The sequence below is a fragment of the Schistocerca nitens genome, chromosome 9 (assembly GCF_023898315.1).
Source record: "Schistocerca nitens isolate TAMUIC-IGC-003100 chromosome 9, iqSchNite1.1, whole genome shotgun sequence".
NCBI lineage: Eukaryota > Metazoa > Arthropoda > Insecta > Orthoptera > Acrididae > Schistocerca > Schistocerca nitens.
In genome coordinates, this window is record NC_064622.1 from 524,442,068 (window position 1) to 524,456,940 (window position 14,873).

The window sequence follows — 14,873 nt, forward strand, 5'->3', positions numbered from 1 at the left end:
ATCCCGTGGACCTTCGCATTGACGATGAAACATAGAAATCGCATCGGAATTGAATACAAAACGCACAATGCCGACTGAAATACAAGAAGAGTGAATCTTCTAAGAGTTTGTGGTTTGAGCGGCTCCTGGGAGACCAGTATTAGATTCCGATGCACCAGTGCAGGTTTACTGTATCCCTTGGACCTTCACATTGACGATGAAACATAGAAATCGCATCGGAATTGAATACGAAAGGCACAATGCCGACTTAAGTACAAGAAGTGTGAATCTTCTAAGAGTTTGTGGTTTGAGCGGCTCCTGGGAGACCAGTATTAGATTCCGATGCACCAGTGCAGGATTACTGTATCCCTTGGACCTTCACATTGACGATGAAACATAGAAATCGCATCGGAATTGAATACAAAAGGAATAATGCCGACTTAAGTACAAAAAGAGTGAATCTTCTAAGAGTTTGTGGTTTGAGCGTCTCCTGGGAGTCCAGTATTAGATTCCGATGCACCAGTGCAGGTTTACTGTATCCCTTGAACCTTCACATTGACGATGAAGCATAGAAATCGCATCGGAATTGAATACAAAACGCACAATGCCGACTTAAGTACAAGAAGAGTGAATCTTCAAAGAGTTTGTGGTTTGAGCGGCTCCTGGGAGACCAGTATTAGATTCCGATGCACCAGTGCGGGTTTACTGTATCCCTTGGACCTTCACATTGACGATGGAACATAGATATCGCATCGGAATTGAATACAAAAGGCACAATGCCGACTTAAGTACAAGAAGAGTGATTCTTCTGTGAGTTTGTGGTTTGAGCGGCACCTGGGAGACCAGTATTAGATTACGATGCACCAGTGGAGGTTTACTGTATCCCTCGCACCTTCACATTGGCGATGAAACATAGAAATCGCATCGGAATTGAATACGAAAGGCACAATGCAGACATAAGTACAAGTGAGTCTTCTAAGAGTTTGTGGTTTGAGCGTCTCCTGGGAGCCCAGTATTAGATTCCGAAGCACCAGTGCAGGTTTACTGTATCCCTTGGACCTTCACATTGACGATGAAACATAGACATCGCATCGGAATTGAATACAAAAGGCACAATGCCGACTTAAGTATAGGTAGAGTGAATCTTCTCAGAGTTTGTGGTTTGAGCGGCTCCTGGGAGACCAGTATTAGATTCCGATGCACCAGTGCAGGTTTACTGTATCCCTTGGACCTTCACATTGACGATGAAACATAGATATCGCATCGGAATTGAATACAAAAGGCACAATGCCGACTTAAGTATAGGAAGAGTGAATCTTCTCAGAGTTTGTGGTTTGAGCGGCTCCTGGGAGACCAGTATTAGATTCCGATCCACCAGTGCAGGTTTACTGTATGCCTTGGACCTTCACATTTACGAAGAAGCATAGAAATCGCATCGGAATTGAATACAAAAGGCACAATGCCGACTTCAGTACAAGAAGAGTGAATCTTCTAAGTGTTTGTGGTTTGAGCGGTTAATGGGAGACCAGTATTAGATTCCGATGCACCAGTGCAGTTTTACTGTATCCCTTGGACCTTCACATTGACGATGAAACATAGAAATCGCATCGGAATTGAATGCAAAAGGCACAATGCCTACTTAATTACATGAAGAGTGAATCTTCTAAGAGTTTGTGGTTTGAGCGGCTACTGGGAGACCAGTATTAGATTCCGATGCACCAGTGCAGGTTTACTGTATCCCTTGGACCTTCAAATTGACGATAAACCATAGAAATCACATCGGAATTGAATACAAAAGGCTCAATGCCAACTTAAGTATACGAAGAGTGAATCTTCTAAGAGTTTGTGGTTTGAGCGGCTCCTGGGAGACCAGTATTAGATTCCGATGCACCAGTGCAGGTTTACTGTATCCCTTGGACCTTCACATTGACGATGAAACATAGAAATCGCATCGGAATTGAATACGAAAGGCACAATGCCGACTTAAGTACAAGAAGTGTGAATCTTCTAAGAGTTTGTGGTTTGAGAGGCCCCTGGGAGACCAGTATTAGATTCCGATGCACCAGTGCAGGTTTACTGTATCCCTCGCACCTTCACATTGGCGATGAAACTTAGAAATCGCATCCGAATTGAATACAAAAGGCACAAAGCCGACATAAGTATAGGAAAAGTGAATCTTCTAAGAGTTTGTGGATTGAGCGGCTCCTGGGAGACCAGTATTAGATTCCGATGCACCAGTGCAGGTTTACTGTATCCCTTGGACCTTCACATTTACGAAGAAGCATAGAAATCGCATCGGAATTGAATACAAAAGGCACAATGCCGACTTAAGTACAAGAAGAGTGAATCTTCTAAGAGTTTGTGGTTTGAGCGATTAATGGGAGACCAGTATTAGATTCCGATGCACCAGTGCAGGTTTACTGTATCCCTTGGACCTTCACATTGACGATGGAACATAGAAATCGCATCGGAATTGAATACGAAAGGCACAATGCAGACTTAAGTACAAGTGTGTCTTCTAAGAGTTTGTGGTTTGAGCGTCTCCTGGGAGCCCAGTATTAGATTCCGATGCACCAGTGCAGGTTTACTGAATCCCTTGGACCTTCACATTGACGATGAAGCATAGAAATCGCATCGGAATTGAATACGAAAGGCACAATGCCGACTTAACTACAAAAAGAGTGAATCTTCTAAGAGTTTGTGGTTTGAGCGGCTCCTGGGAGACCAGTATTAGATTCCCATGCACCAGTGCAGGTTTACTGAATCCCTTGGACCTTCACATTGACGATGAAGCATAGAAATCGCATCGGAATTGAATACGAAAGGCACAATGCCGACTTAACTACAAAAAGAGTGAATCTTCTAAGAGTTTGTGGTTTGAGCGGCTCCTGGGAGACCAGTATTAGATTCCCATGCACCAGTGCAGGTTTACTGTATCCCATGGACCTTCACATTGACGATGAAACATAGAAATCCCATCGGAATTGAATGCAAAAGGCACAATGCCAACTTAATTACAAGAAGAGTGAATCTTCTAAGAGTTTGTGGATTGAGCGGCTCGTGGGAGACCAGTAATAGATTCCGATGCATTAGGGCAGGTTTACTGTATCCCTTGGACCTTCACATTGACCATGAAACACAGAAATCGCATCAAAATTGAATACAAAAGGCACAATGCCGACCTAAGCACAAGAAGTGTGAATCTTCTAAGAGTTTGTGGTTTGAGCGGCTCCTGGGAGACCAGTATTAGATTCCGATGCACCAGTGCAGGTTTATTGTATCCCTTGGACCTTCACATTGACGTTGAAACATAGAAATCGCATCGGAATTGAATACAAAAGGCACAATGCCGACTTAAGTATAGGTAGAGTGAATCTTCTCAGAGTTTGTGGTTTGAGCGGCTCCTGGGAGACCAGTATTAGATTCCGATGCACCAGTGCAGGTTTACTGTATCCCTTGGACCTTCACATTGACGATGAAACATAGAAATCGCATCGGAATTGATTACAAAAGGCACAATGCCGACTTAAGTAAAAGAAGAGTGAATCTTCTATGAGTTTGTGGTTTGAGCGGCTCCTGGGAGACCAGTATTAGATTCCGATGCACCAGTGCAGGTTTACTGTATCCCTCGCACCTTCACATTGGCGATGAAACATAGAAATCGCATCGGAATTGAATACAAAAGGCACAAAGCCGACATAAGTATAGGAAAAGTGAAACTTCTAAGAGTTTGTGGATTGAGCGGCTCCTGGGAGACCAGTATTAGATTCCGATGCACCAGTGCAGGTTTACTGTATCCCTTGGACCTTCACATTTACGAAGAAACATAGAAATGGGATCGGAATTGAATACAAAAGGCACAATGCCGACTTAACTTCAAGAAGAGTGAATCTTCTAAGATTTTGAGGTTTGAGCGGTTAATGGGAGACCAGTATTAGATTCCGATGCACCAGTGTAGGTTTACTGTATCCCTTGGACCTTCACATTGACGATGAAACATAGAAATCGCATCGGAATTGAATACAAAAGGCACAATGCCGACATAAGTATATGAAGAGTGAATCTTCTAAGAGTTTGTGGTTTGAGCGTCTCCTGGGAGACCAGTATTAGATTCCGATGCACCAGTGCAGGTTTACTGTATCCCTTGGACCTTCACATTGACGATGAAACTTAAAAATTGCATCGGAATTGAATACAAAAGGCACAATGCCGACTTAAGTACAAGAAGAGTGAATCTTCTAAGAGTTTGTGGTTTGAGCGGCTCCTGGGAGACCAGTATTAGATTCCGATGCACCAGTGCAGGTTTACTGTATCCCTTGGACCTTCACATTGACGATGAAACATAGATATCGCATCGGAATTGAATGCAAAAGGCACAATGCCGACTTAATTACAAGAAGAGTGAATCTTCTAGGAGTTTGTGGTTTGAGCGGCTCCTGGGAGACCAGTATTAGATTCCGATGCACCAGTGCTGAATTACTGTATCCCTTGGACCTTCACATTGACGATGAAACATAGAAATCGCATCGGAATTGAATACAAAAGGCACAATGCCGACTTAAGTACAAGAAGAGTGAATCTTCTATTAGTTTGAGGTTTGAGCGGCTCCTGGGAGACCAGTATTAGATTCCGATGCACCAGTGCCGGTTTACTGTATCCCTCGCACCTTCACATTGGCGATGAAACATAGAAATCGCATCGGAATTGAATACAAAAGGCACAATGCCAAGTACAAGAAGAGTGAATCTTCTAAGAGTTTGTGGTTTGAGCGGCTCCTGGGAGACCAGTATTAGATTCCCATGCACCAGTGCAGGTTTACTGTATCCCTCGCACCTTCACATTGCCGATGAAACATAGAAATCGCATCGGAATTGAATACAAAAGGCACAAAGCCGACATAAGTATTAGGAAAAGTGAAACTTCTAAGAGTTTGTGGATTGAGCGGCTCCTGGGAGACCAGTATTAGATTCCGATGCACCAGTGCAGGTTTACTGTATCCCTTGGACCTTCACATTTACGAAGAAACATAGAAATCGCATCGGAATTGAATGCAAAATGCACAATGCCTACTTAATTACAAGAAGAGTGAATCTTCTATGAGTTTGTGGTTTGAGCGGCTCCTGGGACAACAGTATTAGATTCCGATGCACCAGTGCAGGTTTACTGTATCCCTCGCACCTTCACATTGGCGATGAAACATAGAAATCACACCGGAATTGAATACGAAAGGCACAATGCCGACATAAGTATAGGAAGAGTGAATCTTCTAAGAGTTTGCGGTTTGAGCGGCTCCTGGGAGACCAGTAATAGATTCCGATGCACCAGTGCAGGTTTACCGTATCCTTTGGCCCTTCACATTTACGAAGAAGCATAGAAATCGCATCGGAATTGAATACAAAAGGCACAATGCCGACTTAAGTACAAAAAGAGTGAATCTTCTAAGAGTTTGTGGTTTGAGCGGTTAATGGGACACCAGTATTAGATTCCGATGCACCAGTGCAGGTTTACTGTATCCCGTGGACCTTCGCATTGACGATGAAACATAGAAATCGCATCGGAATTGAATACAAAACGCACAATGCCGACTGAAATACAAGAAGAGTGAATCTTCTAAGAGTTTGTGGTTTGAGCGGCTCCTGGGAGACCAGTATTAGATTCCGATGCACCAGTGCAGGTTTACTGTATCCCTTGGACCTTCACATTGACGATGAAACATAGAAATCGCATCGGAATTGAATACGAAAGGCACAATGCCGACTTAAGTACAAGAAGTGTGAATCTTCTAAGAGTTTGTGGTTTGAGCGGCTCCTGGGAGACCAGTATTAGATTCCGATGCACCAGTGCAGGATTACTGTATCCCTTGGACCTTCACATTGACGATGAAACATAGAAATCGCATCGGAATTGAATACAAAAGGAATAATGCCGACTTAAGTACAAAAAGAGTGAATCTTCTAAGAGTTTGTGGTTTGAGCGTCTCCTGGGAGTCCAGTATTAGATTCCGATGCACCAGTGCAGGTTTACTGTATCCCTTGAACCTTCACATTGACGATGAAGCATAGAAATCGCATCGGAATTGAATACAAAACGCACAATGCCGACTTAAGTACAAGAAGAGTGAATCTTCAAAGAGTTTGTGGTTTGAGCGGCTCCTGGGAGACCAGTATTAGATTCCGATGCACCAGTGCGGGTTTACTGTATCCCTTGGACCTTCACATTGACGATGGAACATAGATATCGCATCGGAATTGAATACAAAAGGCACAATGCCGACTTAAGTACAAGAAGAGTGATTCTTCTGTGAGTTTGTGGTTTGAGCGGCACCTGGGAGACCAGTATTAGATTACGATGCACCAGTGGAGGTTTACTGTATCCCTCGCACCTTCACATTGGCGATGAAACATAGAAATCGCATCGGAATTGAATACGAAAGGCACAATGCAGACATAAGTACAAGTGAGTCTTCTAAGAGTTTGTGGTTTGAGCGTCTCCTGGGAGCCCAGTATTAGATTCCGAAGCACCAGTGCAGGTTTACTGTATCCCTTGGACCTTCACATTGACGATGAAACATAGACATCGCATCGGAATTGAATACAAAAGGCACAATGCCGACTTAAGTATAGGTAGAGTGAATCTTCTCAGAGTTTGTGGTTTGAGCGGCTCCTGGGAGACCAGTATTAGATTCCGATGCACCAGTGCAGGTTTACTGTATCCCTTGGACCTTCACATTGACGATGAAACATAGATATCGCATCGGAATTGAATACAAAAGGCACAATGCCGACTTAAGTATAGGAAGAGTGAATCTTCTCAGAGTTTGTGGTTTGAGCGGCTCCTGGGAGACCAGTATTAGATTCCGATCCACCAGTGCAGGTTTACTGTATGCCTTGGACCTTCACATTTACGAAGAAGCATAGAAATCGCATCGGAATTGAATACAAAAGGCACAATGCCGACTTCAGTACAAGAAGAGTGAATCTTCTAAGTGTTTGTGGTTTGAGCGGTTAATGGGAGACCAGTATTAGATTCCGATGCACCAGTGCAGTTTTACTGTATCCCTTGGACCTTCACATTGACGATGAAACATAGAAATCGCATCGGAATTGAATGCAAAAGGCACAATGCCTACTTAATTACATGAAGAGTGAATCTTCTAAGAGTTTGTGGTTTGAGCGGCTACTGGGAGACCAGTATTAGATTCCGATGCACCAGTGCAGGTTTACTGTATCCCTTGGACCTTCAAATTGACGATAAACCATAGAAATCACATCGGAATTGAATACAAAAGGCTCAATGCCAACTTAAGTATACGAAGAGTGAATCTTCTAAGAGTTTGTGGTTTGAGCGGCTCCTGGGAGACCAGTATTAGATTCCGATGCACCAGTGCAGGTTTACTGTATCCCTTGGACCTTCACATTGACGATGAAACATAGAAATCGCATCGGAATTGAATACGAAAGGCACAATGCCGACTTAAGTACAAGAAGTGTGAATCTTCTAAGAGTTTGTGGTTTGAGAGGCCCCTGGGAGACCAGTATTAGATTCCGATGCACCAGTGCAGGTTTACTGTATCCCTCGCACCTTCACATTGGCGATGAAACTTAGAAATCGCATCCGAATTGAATACAAAAGGCACAAAGCCGACATAAGTATAGGAAAAGTGAATCTTCTAAGAGTTTGTGGATTGAGCGGCTCCTGGGAGACCAGTATTAGATTCCGATGCACCAGTGCAGGTTTACTGTATCCCTTGGACCTTCACATTTACGAAGAAGCATAGAAATCGCATCGGAATTGAATACAAAAGGCACAATGCCGACTTAAGTACAAGAAGAGTGAATCTTCTAAGAGTTTGTGGTTTGAGCGATTAATGGGAGACCAGTATTAGATTCCGATGCACCAGTGCAGGTTTACTGTATCCCTTGGACCTTCACATTGACGATGCAACATAGAAATCGCATCGGAATTGAATACGAAAGGCACAATGCAGACTTAAGTACAAGTGTGTCTTCTAAGAGTTTGTGGTTTGAGCGTCTCCTGGGAGCCCAGTATTAGATTCCGATGCACCAGTGCAGGTTTACTGAATCCCTTGGACCTTCACATTGACGATGAAGCATAGAAATCGCATCGGAATTGAATACGAAAGGCACAATGCCGACTTAACTACAAAAAGAGTGAATCTTCTAAGAGTTTGTGGTTTGAGCGGCTCCTGGGAGACCAGTATTAGATTCCCATGCACCAGTGCAGGTTTACTGAATCCCTTGGACCTTCACATTGACGATGAAGCATAGAAATCGCATCGGAATTGAATACGAAAGGCACAATGCCGACTTAACTACAAAAAGAGTGAATCTTCTAAGAGTTTGTGGTTTGAGCGGCTCCTGGGAGACCAGTATTAGATTCCCATGCACCAGTGCAGGTTTACTGTATCCCATGGACCTTCACATTGACGATGAAACATAGAAATCCCATCGGAATTGAATGCAAAAGGCACAATGCCAACTTAATTACAAGAAGAGTGAATCTTCTAAGAGTTTGTGGATTGAGCGGCTCGTGGGAGACCAGTAATAGATTCCGATGCATTAGGGCAGGTTTACTGTATCCCTTGGACCTTCACATTGACCATGAAACACAGAAATCGCATCAAAATTGAATACAAAAGGCACAATGCCGACCTAAGCACAAGAAGTGTGAATCTTCTAAGAGTTTGTGGTTTGAGCGGCTCCTGGGAGACCAGTATTAGATTCCGATGCACCAGTGCAGGTTTATTGTATCCCTTGGACCTTCACATTGACGTTGAAACATAGAAATCGCATCGGAATTGAATACAAAAGGCACAATGCCGACTTAAGTATAGGTAGAGTGAATCTTCTCAGAGTTTGTGGTTTGAGCGGCTCCTGGGAGACCAGTATTAGATTCCGATGCACCAGTGCAGGTTTACTGTATCCCTTGGACCTTCACATTGACGATGAAACATAGAAATCGCATCGGAATTGAATACAAAAGGCACAATGCCGACTTAAGTAAAAGAAGAGTGAATCTTCTATGAGTTTGTGGTTTGAGCGGCTCCTGGGAGACCAGTATTAGATTCCGATGCACCAGTGCAGGTTTACTGTATCCCTCGCACCTTCACATTGGCGATGAAACATAGAAATCGCATCGGAATTGAATACAAAAGGCACAAAGCCGACATAAGTATAGGAAAAGTGAAACTTCTAAGAGTTTGTGGATTGAGCGGCTCCTGGGAGACCAGTATTAGATTCCGATGCACCAGTGCAGGTTTACTGTATCCCTTGGACCTTCACATTTACGAAGAAACATAGAAATGGGATCGGAATTGAATACAAAAGGCACAATGCCGACTTAACTTCAAGAAGAGTGAATCTTCTAAGATTTTGAGGTTTGAGCGGTTAATGGGAGACCAGTAATAGATTCCGATGCACCAGTGCAGGTTTACTGTATCCCTTGGACCTTCACATTGACGATGAAACATAGAAATCGCATCGGAATTGAATACAAAAGGCACAATGCCAAGTACAAGAAGAGAGAATCTTCTAAGAGTTTGTGGTTTGAGCGGCTCCTGGGAGACCAGTATTAGATTCCCATGCACCAGTGCAGGTTTACTGTATCCCTTGGACCTTCACATTGACGATGAAACATAGAAATCGCATCGGAATTGAATGCAAAAGGCACAATGCCAACTTAATTACAAGAAGAGTGAATCTTCTATGAGTTTGTGGTTTGAGCGGCTCCTGGGAGACCAGTATTAGATTCCCATGCACCAGTGCAGGTTTACTGTATCCCATGGACCTTCACATTGACGATGAAACATAGAAATCGCATCGGAATTGAATGCAAAAGGCACAATGCCAACTTAATTACAAGAAGAGTGAATCTTCTAAGAGTTTGTGGTTTGAGCGGCTCCTGGGAGACCAGTAATAGATTCCGATGCATTAGGGCAGGTTTACTGTATCCCTTGGACCTTCACATTGACCATGAAACACAGAAATCGCATCAAAATTGAATACAAAAGGCACAATGCCGACCTAAGCACAAGAAGAGTGAATCTTCTAAGAGTTTGTGGTTTGAGCGGCTCCTGGGAGACCAGTATTAGATTCCGATGCACCAGTGCAGGTTTACTGTATCCCTTGGACCTTCACATTTACGAAGAAACATAGAAATCGCATCGGAATTGAATGCAAAATGCACAATGCCTACTTAATTACAAGAAGAGTGAATCTTCTATGAGTTTGTGGTTTGAGCGGCTCCTGGGACAACAGTATTAGATTCCGATGCACCAGTGCAGGTTTACTGTACCCCTCGCACCTTCACATTGGCGATGAAACATAGAAATCACACCGGAATTGAATACGAAAGGCACAATGCCGACATAAGTATAGGAAGAGTGAATCTTCTAAGAGTTTGCGGTTTGAGCGGCTCCTGGGAGACCAGTAATAGATTCCGATGCACCAGTGCAGGTTTACCGTATCCTTTGGCCCTTCACATTTACGAAGAAGCATAGAAATCGCATCGGAATTGAATACAAAAGGCACAATGCCGACTTAAGTACAAAAAGAGTGAATCTTCTAAGAGTTTGTGGTTTGAGCGGTTAATGGGACACCAGTATTAGATTCCGATGCACCAGTGCAGGTTTACTGTATCCCGTGGACCTTCGCATTGACGATGAAACATAGAAATCGCATCGGAATTGAATACAAAACGCACAATGCCGACTGAAATACAAGAAGAGTGAATCTTCTAAGAGTTTGTGGTTTGAGCGGCTCCTGGGAGACCAGTATTAGATTCCGATGCACCAGTGCAGGTTTACTGTATCCCTTGGACCTTCACATTGACGATGAAACATAGAAATCGCATCGGAATTGAATACGAAAGGCACAATGCCGACTTAAGTACAAGAAGTGTGAATCTTCTAAGAGTTTGTGGTTTGAGCGGCTCCTGGGAGACCAGTATTAGATTCCGATGCACCAGTGCAGGATTACTGTATCCCTTGGACCTTCACATTGACGATGAAACATAGAAATCGCATCGGAATTGAATACAAAAGGAATAATGCCGACTTAAGTACAAAAAGAGTGAATCTTCTAAGAGTTTGTGGTTTGAGCGTCTCCTGGGAGTCCAGTATTAGATTCCGATGCACCAGTGCAGGTTTACTGTATCCCTTGAACCTTCACATTGACGATGAAGCATAGAAATCGCATCGGAATTGAATACAAAACGCACAATGCCGACTTAAGTACAAGAAGAGTGAATCTTCAAAGAGTTTGTGGTTTGAGCGGCTCCTGGGAGACCAGTATTAGATTCCGATGCACCAGTGCGGGTTTACTGTATCCCTTGGACCTTCACATTGACGATGGAACATAGATATCGCATCGAAATTGAATACAAAAGGCACAATGCCGACTTAAGTACAAGAAGAGTGATTCTTCTGTGAGTTTGTGGTTTGAGCGGCACCTGGGAGACCAGTATTAGATTACGATGCACCAGTGGAGGTTTACTGTATCCCTCGCACCTTCACATTGGCGATGAAACATAGAAATCGCATCGGAATTGAATACGAAAGGCACAATGCAGACATAAGTACAAGTGAGTCTTCTAAGAGTTTGTGGTTTGAGCGTCTCCTGGGAGCCCAGTATTAGATTCCGAAGCACCAGTGCAGGTTTACTGTATCCCTTGGACCTTCACATTGACGATGAAACATAGACATCGCATCGGAATTGAATACAAAAGGCACAATGCCGACTTAAGTATAGGTAGAGTGAATCTTCTCAGAGTTTGTGGTTTGAGCGGCTCCTGGGAGACCAGTATTAGATTCCGATGCACCAGTGCAGGTTTACTGTATCCCTTGGACCTTCACATTGACGATGAAACATAGATATCGCATCGGAATTGAATACAAAAGGCACAATGCCGACTTAAGTATAGGAAGAGTGAATCTTCTCAGAGTTTGTGGTTTGAGCGGCTCCTGGGAGACCAGTATTAGATTCCGATCCACCAGTGCAGGTTTACTGTATGCCTTGGACCTTCACATTTACGAAGAAGCATAGAAATCGCATCGGAATTGAATACAAAAGGCACAATGCCGACTTCAGTACAAGAAGAGTGAATCTTCTAAGTGTTTGTGGTTTGAGCGGTTAATGGGAGACCAGTATTAGATTCCGATGCACCAGTGCAGTTTTACTGTATCCCTTGGACCTTCACATTGACGATGAAACATAGAAATCGCATCGGAATTGAATGCAAAAGGCACAATGCCTACTTAATTACATGAAGAGTGAATCTTCTAAGAGTTTGTGGTTTGAGCGGCTACTGGGAGACCAGTATTAGATTCCGATGCACCAGTGCAGGTTTACTGTATCCCTTGGACCTTCAAATTGACGATAAACCATAGAAATCACATCGGAATTGAATACAAAAGGCTCAATGCCAACTTAAGTATACGAAGAGTGAATCTTCTAAGAGTTTGTGGTTTGAGCGGCTCCTGGGAGACCAGTATTAGATTCCGATGCACCAGTGCAGGTTTACTGTATCCCTTGGACCTTCACATTGACGATGAAACATAGAAATCGCATCGGAATTGAATACGAAAGGCACAATGCCGACTTAAGTACAAGAAGTGTGAATCTTCTAAGAGTTTGTGGTTTGAGAGGCCCCTGGGAGACCAGTATTAGATTCCGATGCACCAGTGCAGGTTTACTGTATCCCTCGCACCTTCACATTGGCGATGAAACTTAGAAATCGCATCCGAATTGAATACAAAAGGCACAAAGCCGACATAAGTATAGGAAAAGTGAATCTTCTAAGAGTTTGTGGATTGAGCGGCTCCTGGGAGACCAGTATTAGATTCCGATGCACCAGTGCAGGTTTACTGTATCCCTTGGACCTTCACATTTACGAAGAAGCATAGAAATCGCATCGGAATTGAATACAAAAGGCACAATGCCGACTTAAGTACAAGAAGAGTGAATCTTCTAAGAGTTTGTGGTTTGAGCGATTAATGGGAGACCAGTATTAGATTCCGATGCACCAGTGCAGGTTTACTGTATCCCTTGGACCTTCACATTGACGATGGAACATAGAAATCGCATCGGAATTGAATACGAAAGGCACAATGCAGACTTAAGTACAAGTGTGTCTTCTAAGAGTTTGTGGTTTGAGCGTCTCCTGGGAGCCCAGTATTAGATTCCGATGCACCAGTGCAGGTTTACTGAATCCCTTGGACCTTCACATTGACGATGAAGCATAGAAATCGCATCGGAATTGAATACGAAAGGCACAATGCCGACTTAACTACAAAAAGAGTGAATCTTCTAAGAGTTTGTGGTTTGAGCGGCTCCTGGGAGACCAGTATTAGATTCCCATGCACCAGTGCAGGTTTACTGAATCCCTTGGACCTTCACATTGACGATGAAGCATAGAAATCGCATCGGAATTGAATACGAAAGGCACAATGCCGACTTAACTACAAAAAGAGTGAATCTTCTAAGAGTTTGTGGTTTGAGCGGCTCCTGGGAGACCAGTATTAGATTCCCATGCACCAGTGCAGGTTTACTGTATCCCATGGACCTTCACATTGACGTGGAAACATAGAAATCCCATCGGAATTGAATGCAAAAGGCACAATGCCAACTTAATTACAAGAAGAGTGAATCTTCTAAGAGTTTGTGGATTGAGCGGCTCGTGGGAGACCAGTAATAGATTCCGATGCATTAGGGCAGGTTTACTGTATCCCTTGGACCTTCACATTGACCATGAAACACAGAAATCGCATCAAAATTGAATACAAAAGGCACAATGCCGACCTAAGCACAAGAAGTGTGAATCTTCTAAGAGTTTGTGGTTTGAGCGGCTCCTGGGAGACCAGTATTAGATTCCGATGCACCAGTGCAGGTTTATTGTATCCCTTGGACCTTCACATTGACGTTGAAACATAGAAATCGCATCGGAATTGAATACAAAAGGCACAATGCCGACTTAAGTATAGGTAGAGTGAATCTTCTCAGAGTTTGTGGTTTGAGCGGCTCCTGGGAGACCAGTATTAGATTCCGATGCACCAGTGCAGGTTTACTGTATCCCTTGGACCTTCACATTGACGATGAAACATAGAAATCGCATCGGAATTGAATACAAAAGGCACAATGCCGACTTAAGTAAAAGAAGAGTGAATCTTCTATGAGTTTGTGGTTTGAGCGGCTCCTGGGAGACCAGTATTAGATTCCGATGCACCAGTGCAGGTTTACTGTATCCCTCGCACCTTCACATTGGCGATGAAACATAGAAATCGCATCGGAATTGAATACAAAAGGCACAAAGCCGACATAAGTATAGGAAAAGTGAAACTTCTAAGAGTTTGTGGATTGAGCGGCTCCTGGGAGACCAGTATTAGATTCCGATGCACCAGTGCAGGTTTACTGTATCCCTTGGACCTTCACATTTACGAAGAAACATAGAAATGGGATCGGAATTGAATACAAAAGGCACAATGCCGACTTAACTTCAAGAAGAGTGAATCTTCTAAGATTTTGAGGTTTGAGCGGTTAATGGGAGACCAGTAATAGATTCCGATGCACCAGTGCAGGTTTACTGTATCCCTTGGACCTTCACATTGACGATGAAACATAGAAATCGCATCGGAATTGAATACAAAAGGCACAATGCCAAGTACAAGAAGAGTGAATCTTCTAAGAGTTTGTGGTTTGAGCGGCTCCTGGGAGACCAGTATTAGATTCCCATGCACCAGTGCAGGTTTACTGTATCCCTTGGACCTTCACATTGACGATGAAACATAGAAATCGCATCGGAATTGAATGCAAAAGGCACAATGCCAACTTAATTACAAGAAGAGTGAATCTTCTATGAGTTTGTGGTTTGAGCGGCTC